The sequence below is a fragment of the Mauremys reevesii genome, linkage group 1 (genome assembly GCF_016161935.1).
Source record: "Mauremys reevesii isolate NIE-2019 linkage group 1, ASM1616193v1, whole genome shotgun sequence".
Lineage (NCBI taxonomy): Eukaryota > Metazoa > Chordata > Testudines > Geoemydidae > Mauremys > Mauremys reevesii.
The window spans coordinates 105,507,124-105,517,616 of record NC_052623.1 but is presented as its reverse complement, the minus strand read 5'-3'; the positions used below and the strand labels follow the sequence as shown (position 1 = coordinate 105,517,616).

The 10,493-nt window shown below is 42.9% G+C and overlaps 1 long non-coding RNA gene across 2 annotated transcripts; it reads right to left on the bottom strand.

The window, feature by feature from the left end:
- Positions 1-2,468: 2,468 nt before the first annotated feature.
- Positions 2,469-6,210, bottom strand: LOC120395887. Of its 2 annotated transcripts, none has more exons than XR_005592872.1 (4): positions 6,162-6,210; positions 4,332-4,487; positions 3,506-3,584; positions 2,469-2,782 (listed from the first exon to the last, which is right to left on the bottom strand). It is a non-coding gene; the product is annotated as an uncharacterized LOC120395887 (long non-coding RNA). The 2 variants fall into 2 exon arrangements; XR_005592874.1 differs by lacking the exon at positions 6,162-6,210 and adding an exon at positions 5,504-5,699.
- Between the last annotated feature and the right edge of the window lie 4,283 nt (positions 6,211-10,493).

Here is a 10,493-nt window from a genome sequence, read left to right as displayed (position 1 = left end):
AACCCCACATGGGGCCTGAAAGGATTAAAAGGCAGTACTGGGCCCAGGTAACCCTTCCCCTCCAGGCCTGCTGAGCATGCTGTGACTGGAGTCATGGGTTAAGAGGAGCTCAAAAGCCCAGGCAAAGATGGGAGGGTGGTCAGGCTGAAGGAGAGAGGAGTCCCTCTCCGGGAAGCCAGACAGAAGGTTGAGCCTGAGAGGGGGCCACAGAGCAGATAAGGCCCACAGGCAGAGCCTTCTCCCACCACCCCTAACCTCTAGGAGAACAAGCAGGTTCTGCAAGGCCCTGCTACTTTGGACTCATTAAGTAATTGACGGTTTGGCCTCTAGGGGCCATGCCCCCCTAACTGAAGGGACATATAGGTAGGAAGTAGCCCAGGGCAGTGGACTTAGACTCACTGCAGGGATGACCCTGCTGCTGTTGCTTCCCACCGGGTCATGGGCTAGGACCCAGTGGAGAGGAAAGACACAGATCCTCCTACGACACCCTCCAAAGGCAGAGGCCCAATTGCAGGTGGAGAGCTGAAGATAACCAGTTTAGGGTCAGCAAAAGGCAGCCCTACAACCCTGACAGAGAGGTAAAGATCTGAAAGTTGGGTGTGCTAACCATTAGGCTGCTCAGCCCTCTGAATACACTATCACAAATAGGTTTTGTGGGCAGCTTGTTAGGCTGGAAGAGGGAAGTAATTTCAGACATAGAAAAAAGCACAAAGGGGAGAAAGAACAAAGAAAACAATATAAGAAGAGTGCACAGAGCACAAGGAGTGGAAGGAGTATAAGAAACAAAGGTAAATATTTAGGAAGGAGCAGAGTTATCCAACATCTTGGAGGTGAAGACAAGGAGTTTGAATTTTGTGATGAGAGAGGGAGCCGGTGAGGGGACACAAGGAGTGTTCTAATGTAGTGAGAGTGGTGAGAGAAGATGGCTGCAACTTGTTGCAGCCAAAACTACTAAAGAGAGTGGAAAGTTGAGCCAGGGAGGCTGGAGAGGGAGGAGGAGGAAAGTAGTTGTCTTGGAGAGAGAGGACCATATAACAAACTAGGGTTTTACCAGTGGGAATGGATTTGGAAATGTTATAAAGGAAGAAGTAAAACATTGTCCCAGGAAAGGAAAAGAAGGAGTCAAGGGACAACAAGAGTGGAAGCTTCTTTGGCCAAGAGGACAGTTGAATTGTCAACTGTGATGGCAAAAAGGGAAAGGACAGAATTTATAGGAAGAAAGAAGGGAAGCTCCATTTGAAATGTTGAATCTGAGGTGTACTAAACCAGAGAAAATTGTTAGAAAACACACAAAGATGTGTATCTGGGCAGAGGAGGAGATGTTGTCACAGCTAGGTCATGGGCAGCTAGACCTAGTGCTCAAAGCCAAGATCCACAGTCACAGGATGGGAGCCCAGAGTCAGCTGGGTCAGGATACCAGAAGATCAGAAGCAGGAGACAAACTGGAGAGCAGAATCACGAATGGGTAACCAGAGTTAGGCCAGATCAAGGTACCAAGAGGTCAGAGGCAAGAGACAAATCAGAGATCAGAACCACAAGTTGGACACCAGGAGTCAAGCCATGGGAGTGGGAAGCACAAGGCATACAATCCAGAGCAGGGTGGATCCCAATTGGATGGACAAATTCCTCTTCCTATGCTGGGTTTATATAGAAGTTGTGGACTAATAAGGACCCTCCAGCATTCTGCCAATCAAGTTTCAGGACTGGAGTCCTCTGTCAGGGTTCAGCTTCTGCCGTAGTAACCATTAGCCCCTCAGTGGGTGGCAGTTGGCACTTACTAGCACCTAAGAGTGCTGTAGACCAGGGTTTAAGACTGGTGGTCCCTGACAGATGTAGGTTTTTAAGATCCATCAGTATGCAGCTGTTAACAGAGACTATGGGAATAAGTGAGGTCACACAGGGGGCAGGAATATCAAGAAAATAAATAAAGGAACTGAGGCTAGATTGCCGGGAAATGCCAGCAGAGAAATGACAGAGTGGAGAACAGACAGAGAAGGAAGGTCAGAGCAGCAGAGAAGTCAGAAGAGAGTCTGATGGAATGAGAGTGACCAGGGGGAAAAAAAGGGGGTGGGGAGGGTGCTGTCTTATATCAGTTTCAGAAAAGCTGGTCAGACAGAACCAGGAGGACTTCATTGAATTTGATAAGAAACGAACTGGTGGTTGGAGCACAAATTGGGCCACTTACGTTCCTGTGCAGGACTGGCATGCAACACCTTCTGTAGGAACCAAAGTTTTAGATCTTTGAGCTAGGGGAGTTCCGAGTGCCAGAACACAGACCCAAAAGTGAGGGTGTCAGAATAGTGTTATTGGGAAATGTCTGAGAAATTCTGTGAAATAGTCCTGCAGCACTCTTGTGAGACTAGAAATTCTGGGGCAGCTTGACATACATTAATAAATAGCAGATTATAATTAATTAAATCAGAAAATAAATACAAGCAGTATTATAGTACCTGTGTTATTTATTTTGATATTCCATTCAAGTTATTTTATGCTGTCCAACATTTTCAGTTCTCAAATAGGCTGCAGAGTTTTCTATAGACAACATTGTGGAAGTTGTAAGGGGAAGCTGATCGTTTTGGCAGCTGAGTAGGGACAGCTGGAGCTTTTGGCACCTGAGAGGTGATTTGGGAGTGTGGGATTAGCACATTTGCTTGGTGCTTCTGCCAAAGTCCTTAATCCAGTAAAACAGAAACACATGCTTAACTTTAAGTACATGAATAGTCTGAGAGACTTCAGGAGAATATCACCAATTTACGCCATCTGAGGATCTGGCCCATGGTTTCTAGATATAATAAATATAATTGTTTCCATTAAGAGATTTAGTTGCATAATATTTGGTTATAGTTGACACTAAAGTAATAATCAATATAATTGATAATAAAACTTGCAGTAATTTTAAACCTATATATTTATTTCCTTTGTATGTATTCATCTGGATCCCAATTTCAAATGGCCCCAAAGTGAGAGACTTTTCTTAGATAGTTTCCATTTTGTGAAGTTCAGATCCAGGTTTAGATTTCAGACTTCTCTAAATTTCGGTAGTGTTTGGACTCCTATCTAATTTTTATTAAGGAAGACAATGTAAAAGGTTTTGTTAAAGTGCATCTTTTGAGTGAGTGTAGCCTACAGCATGTTGAAATTAGGTCAAATTCTATATGCATCTGGCTCTACTTACAAAGTCAATGGAAGTGTGTATCTAAGGGCAAAATTTGGCCTTGGCCATGTGAAAATAAGCTCTCAGTACAGTTCATAAAGGTAACTTACATAAGATTGTAGTGTGGACAAAAACTTATATTTCTCTCCATAAAATACAACAGTTGCAATAAAAACCTATTAAATGCAAAATGCAGTAGATGTTCAAAATTAGCTAAAATACATTTTAGATAGTCAATCACAACATTTTCTAATGGTTGATTAGTAGAGTCACTCACTCCTTAACTCTGAGGTGAGCTGCAGAGAGACAGTGCGTAGTAGCACAGCTCTGGTTGGAATGATTATGCAGTACCTGTTCTTTGATTTGGTGATCAGGCTGTGAAAAGTTGTCTTTGTTAGGAATTCATGGATAGGAAATGAAATGTAGTAGCCTGAAACAATATTGTTATAAGTAGAAACAATTTTTGATTCAGTTAAAAAAATTGATTTGAATATGCATCTTTTGAAAAAAAACAAACCCCAAATCTGTCCCATTCTGTTTGTGTTTGCCTTAAATTCATTGGGAACTGGTGAGCTACATAAGCTCTTTCTTTCAGGACACATCAATTTTTAACCAAAAATCTTTATAACTAAATGAATTATACAGTTCTTGAACTCTTACATCTTAAAAGAGAATACTTAATAATACCATGTGAGAAGTTGTGCTTACATGGTGATTTTCACAGTGTCTCAAGGAAAATTACACATAAAGAACACAAAAACACAAATTTAGTTCATTCAGCAAAAGCCAAGGACAACAAATAAAATTGAGGTCTAGATTTATAAGCACAAATGGAATTAACAATACAAATCTCAGTGGGCAACCAGTTCCAGATGGGAGGAACATAGTACCACAGCAAAATCTACAGATTCCAACAAATGTTACCATATAATTCAAACTAGTTTAAAAAATAAACAACACAGCTAGTTCCAAGGTAACTTTTAGGCAAGTAGTTGGGCAAAAAGTTAGCAGGTTACACTAGGCTAATATAGAACATGGTTTTAAAAATCAACACAGCACATTTATAGATGATACAAGATTCAATAAACAACATCTGTCATTGGTGGGTGAAATTCCGAGTGTCTCTAAAACAGGACTAATGGGCTGAAAAACTTAACATGTGTGAGAAAATACTAACCTGTGGCATTCTGCATTGACACTTGTACAGAGAGCTTTCTAAGAGACTACAATGTAATGCATTGCAATAATGTAGTTTAGCAGTGACTAGAATGTTGATTGCTGTCTACACATCAGACTGGGTTAGCAAAGGCTGAGCCACAATCTTGCAAAGTATCTGAAATTGTACAAAAGAGGATTTCCCATCCTGATTTATATGATATTCATAAGATTTTATGGTTTGCTTGTATTTTGCTTGAGCAATTACATACTATATAAATAAAATGTGTTATTGGTAATTTGTTCCTGATTAGTACCACAAGAGCAACGTAATTGTCATCAAAGATGTTTCCCAAAGAGGCCATAATTCCCAAAAACCAATGATCAAAAGCTGTGTCTTTGAATAATCACTTGAATGCTTCTGCCCGTATCTAGGACGTGCGATACCACACAAACTGAACAGAGGCAATGGAATGTCACCTATTCTAATTAGCTGGAAATCCATCATGGCAGGCTGTCACGGGGCGTGTGCGTTGTTACAGCCCCATGCCTAAGTCTGCGCAACCACTCTGGGTCTCAGGGTAGTGTGGCCAAAAGTCAAATGCCTGCCCTCAGGTTTGGGACTGCGTGGCCTAATGGCCAGAGTCTATATATCTGCGTGGCACAGCAGCCAAATCTATATGGCTGCTCTTCTGCTGAGGTGGGGTGGCCTTATGGCCGGAGTCAATATAGCTGTCTCTCCTGTCGGGGCAGGGTGGCCCAACAGCCCACGTCAATATAGCCGGAGTTAATATAGTTGCACTGTCTCTCAGGGCGAGGTGGCCTAGCAGCCAGAGTCAATGGCTTCCTTTGCGTTCAGGGCTCGGTGGCGTAGGGGCCGGAGCCAATGGAGCTGCCTTCTTCTCAGGCCTGTGCGGCCTAGTGGCCAGAGTCAATAAAGCTGCCCATTCTGTGAGAGCTGTGTGGCCTAAGTCAATAGGATTGATGAGATGGGCCGCCCGCCGCCCCCCCTGTGGGTAGCAGCCAGGATGGGTGGCAGCCAGGATGGGGCTACCTGGGTCCTCCCTCCCCGCTAGGTCCCAACCCAGGGCCCTGTCAGTGGTGTGGTTGCCTGCCACCAGCTCAGTGGGGTATTGCTGAAACACACTGAGCTAGTCTCTGGTTCTATAACCGATTCCCCGGGTCACTTCCTACTTGTTTCTCCGTGGTGTGCTGTCTTGGGATTCCCACAGTCACTCAGGGGGCGCCCAGACTCTGGGGTTCATGGGTCATCACTAACTGGCTGGCCTCCGCATCATGAAGTGCCAGCGGTCCTTCCGCAGGAGCCTGCAGCACACCTTCCTCTCCAGTGGTCAGCCCTGATCTGCTGGGTTGGTCCCTTTTATACTTGGTTTCCAGCTGGAACATGCCAAGCAAGGTTGAGGGGATGTGGCCTCCTCATCCCAAAGAGAGGAGTTAACCCCTGCAGTACCAGTGCGGGGCATGCATGCACCATCACACAGGACATTGACAAAAAGAGACCAAAAGGCATATCAATAGGATAAATAAAGGAGCTCATATCTGAATAACAGTAGTAATGTATCATCAAATAGAATCATGTAAGCCTTAAAGTACATGGATTTAGCACAAATTCCTGAAGAAAATCAAGACAGGTCAGATATATTAGAAGGACTAGTTTTATGCTCATTGATGTGCTAGCAAATTAGTTTTTTCTGTTATCTTTATTCAATACTGCCTCTTCCCACTCAGGCCTGGTCTACACTGTGGGGGGAGGGGTTCGATCTAAGGTACGCAACTTCAGCTACGCGAATAGCGTAGCTGAAGTCCAAGTACCTTAGTTCGAATTACTTACCTGTCCTCACGGTGCGGGATCAATGTCCATGGCTCCCCCGTCGACTCCGCCACCGCCGTTCACGGTGATGGAGTTCCGGAGTCGATGGGAGCGTGTTCGGAGTTCGATATATCGCGTCTAGATGAGACGCGATATATCGAACTCCGAGAAATCGATTGCTACCCGCCGATATGGCGGGTAGTGAAGACGTACCCCCAGACCTCCTTGTTTGGTATCTCCTGCTCCAGCACTTAATTGTTGTTGTCTTGTTCACGATAGGCCATTCATTTGAGAACGAATTAAACTCTTACAGGGTCCTTTATAAGGGCTTGATCTGGTTTATTCAAAAGGAACCAATGTGTGATACTTGCTCAGGGCATCCAGAACTCAAGGTCACCATGTTATTCCCCCTACCTTAGGTAGCGACTTGCTGGTGCTAAACTGGATGACTGCTCCCCTTCGTCCTAGTCTACTAGCCCCCCCAGACAAACTTCTCAGGATGCTGCCAGCCCTTGTTTTGCCTTGCAGCTTAACATTTGTTGACCCCCACTTCCCAGACTTCCCAGAAGCAACCTCCTATAGTGTCCAGCCCTTGTCACTGGACACACTCACAGTAATTACCAATTTTGCTGCCTCCAAAGAGACACTGTATACTTGGTTCAACTGAGAAGGCATATTCTACTTAATATCGCAGCACTGAGATGACTTGATAGTAAAGAGAGAATAAATTTATTAATAAAGAACAGAGATTCAGATTCAAGTGAGTAAGGATAATGGAAACAACGATGGTTACAAATAAACCAGAAGTATAACACACTCTTAGAGTCTCTTCTTAACTTATAACAGGCTAAAATCTTTGTCCAAGGTAAGTTTCTCACCTAAAGCAACATCTCAGCATCACCAGCTCCCAGGGCCAGAATCTAGCTTTCATGGATGCAAAAAGTACTGTTCTTTTTGCTCCCTCAGAGATGGATAACCAAAGGGTTCTTTTCCCTCCTCCTTATAGTTCAGCAGACCTTTGAAATGTATCCTTTTGAAGTGTTCCCCAGATAAGATCCTTCTTCCCTGCTGCTTGTGCTTTGGTGTGCTGATGCCATGTTGCTTTCTCACCCTCCTGTTACCTTGTTCTTCCTGTTTACCACAGATGCAAATGAACTCCCATTGTATTTGGTGTAATCTGTTTAATTTATATGAGAGATCTAGGCATACAGGTAAATCAACATTCATTTGTGTGGGAGAACCTTGTTTATTTACCCTGCCTGGCTACAAAGTTTAAACATACTTTTAATACATACATACAACTTCTTGATTAACACCTCACAATGCTTATGACCACCAGTATGATATAAGCTTTCCTTCGATACCTCACATGACATTTTTTAGATAAATACTATGATGGCAATGTGTTAGATGTAGTGAGTTTGTCAGACCTGATAGGAGTTTATTACATGACAATGAACCCTTTGCCTGTTGGCACTGAGGGGCTCTCAGGGTCACATGAGGATTGCCACCTGTGGGTCAACAAACATCACAATTGTCACCTCTATTTCTGCTCTGTGTATATCTTGCACTTCAATGAGAAGCTATTCATTTCAGCCATAAAATTTGAGTGGATACATTCCAAACCAATGCTCTTTCTTGTACATTGTCTATTTGGCCACTGACTGAAGCCACCTGCTGTATGGATTGTGATGGGACATGCCCCACCCCCATCCCGCTGATAGAAAAGCTAATGAGCATTCCTGTGCTCAGGCAGCACCAATTCGGCACAGCTACAGAACACGCTGCACTTGGAGAAGGGGAGCTTAAAAAAGTGAAACTTGCCACAGAGGGGAGAAGCTTGTCCAGGGGGAGAAGCTGCTAGAGATCTCCAGTAGGAAGGGGAGCCCAGCCTGAGGCAGTGGCCAGCCTTTCCTTTTCCCACTCCCTGGTGTGGCGCAGACTGACACTACAAGCCTGATATGATTGAGGGGATCTGGAGGAGGTGTGCTCTGAGGAGCACCGCCAGGGACTAGATGTAGTTGGACTTGGAAAGGACCCTGGGAGTGAGCTGAACTCCTGCCAGGAACAGAGAGATTACCGAGGAGTGGAGTCTCCCATAGGAGACCAAGGCACAAGAGACTCAAAGAGACCATGCTGGCCGTTCAGCCGACTACATGGATATTGATCTTAAAGGCCTAAAGAATTAAAGGTGTTTATAAACTCTTTCACTGTCAACTTGACATACTTTCATGGTTATTGAAACATTTTATGAACTTTCACATACTTTTTACAATTGAGCTTAGGTTAGGGATGCATTTTGTAGGTCTCATCGTCACAACATACACAACTACCATCTTTGAAGGATTTGTCTGTCAAACCATTAGTGTAAGCATTTATGTATTTGCTTTGTGACGGATACTGTTGCATGGTCTTTTCTGTAATTTTCCTTAGTGTGACCAAGTCTGTATGCTCCTTCGAGCAAGGTGCCCAAAGGGAGAGATATTCACTAAAGTAAATAGGTTAATGTGGAGGCATTACTGTGTATACAAGCTTCTTCGCTCACTCTACCCTCCTAAGATTATCAAAGCCTTCAGTTTCTTCAGTAATTTTTTTACACTCCATTTAAAACAAAGTGATCATTTCAGCCCTGGTTTGGTTTTCCAATTTCTGAACAGTGAGGACATTCAGGTAGGGGATGAAGAGTATTTCCATACTAAATTATCTGTTTTTTATGCTTCAAGAGGTTGAACATTAGACTCTTGTTCACAAATTGCTGTTGGAGTAGGTCTTACAGGTCCAATTATGTGTACTACAGATGACTGCACAAGGTCAAACTTAGCAAGGTTCCTGCGAGAAGCAAAGAGAATCACCTCGTTGTGGTACTGGGGCATTTACAAAGGAAATCTCTGGCTAACAGGGCTCTGGTACCTATATTCCCACAATGATCTGTGGAGATTTCAGTGCCAACTGTGAGGTTTGGGGAACAGAATCAATTGATTAGAAAGGAAAGTTGCAAGAGGATTTTATTGCTAACAGTGATTTAGTTGTCTTTAATGTTGGCATTGTGACTTGTACATAAAGAGCATATGGCACGCAGTCAGCAGAAGCGTGTCCATGAGGTACACATGGAATATTTTGGAGGATGTTGGAAGTGATCATCAGTCTGTTCTCACATGTTGGAATGGGAAGATTGTTCCCATTGCTCCTTCTCTTCTTTGCTTCTTTTCTCTCTTCTCCCCTTTACCCCGCTTGATTCTTCTTGTTATATCTGGTAAAGATAGGATGGGATGATAAGAAAGTAGGACAACTCTTTTTTAATCACTCTTAGTTCCGCTATGAGCTGTTTCCCCTGGAAGCAATGGTTTTCAATAAAAGGGTTTAACATGGGGATTTAAGCAGAAAAAGCCAGAATTCTACTAAACATGCAGTTACTGTTTGTCACTACTAAGCCCAAAGGCAAAGTTATTGTAGTGGCACTTGGTTTAGCAAAAAGATAAGGCAGGAACATGTGACAAATCATTAATAAATATAGTGCAATATCACAAAAGCAGAGAAGATAAGAATATCAGTGTGTACCTTTATCAGTAATGCAATAAAATGAATCAATTAATGGTGTTGCAGTAAAATGGTAGTGTTTTTTAAGTGAAGTACGCAGATGCTGCTCTCTCAGGTATATACAACCTATTTCAGATGAAGCAGACTTGCTTTGCTGTGTCCAGTATGTGCTAATTTTTAAAAAAAATGTTAACCACATGCACATACAAACACAGACACAGAAACACACAGAATGCAGGAGAGAAAATTCATCCATTTTCCAGGGACCCACACTTCAGCACAGGCTGCTACAGACATTAATTCATTAATTTCAATTCTTTGCACTTTTTAAATGGATGAACATTGGAAAGCCACCCTTGGCTATGCCCACAGAAATTGGGCAAGCATGAATGAATCAACAAAGGAAGAACTAAATCAAAGAAATAGGCTAGATGGAATATTTTTAAGTTCATATCTATCTAGTTGAGATATTTCAAACATGAATACCACTTTTCATGTATTTACAGGCAACTGGAAGCCAGAATTCCTGCATTTTATTGCAGGTTCTGCCACATGACCCTAGTCAAGTCATTTAACCTCTTTGTGTCTCATTTCCCCCACCCATAACATAGGAATGACAATTCTTACTTGCCTCACAGGAACGTTGAGAGATTTCATTTTATTCATGAAATAGATTGAGATGATCATAAGTGGTATTTTAATGCTGGATTATTAATGATCATTATTACTACAATTGATTCCATGGGTTACAGGTGTAACCAGAGCTACCGAATGCTTTGATGGTCACAAAAAGGCCAGAGAAAGCTCAAGTTATTG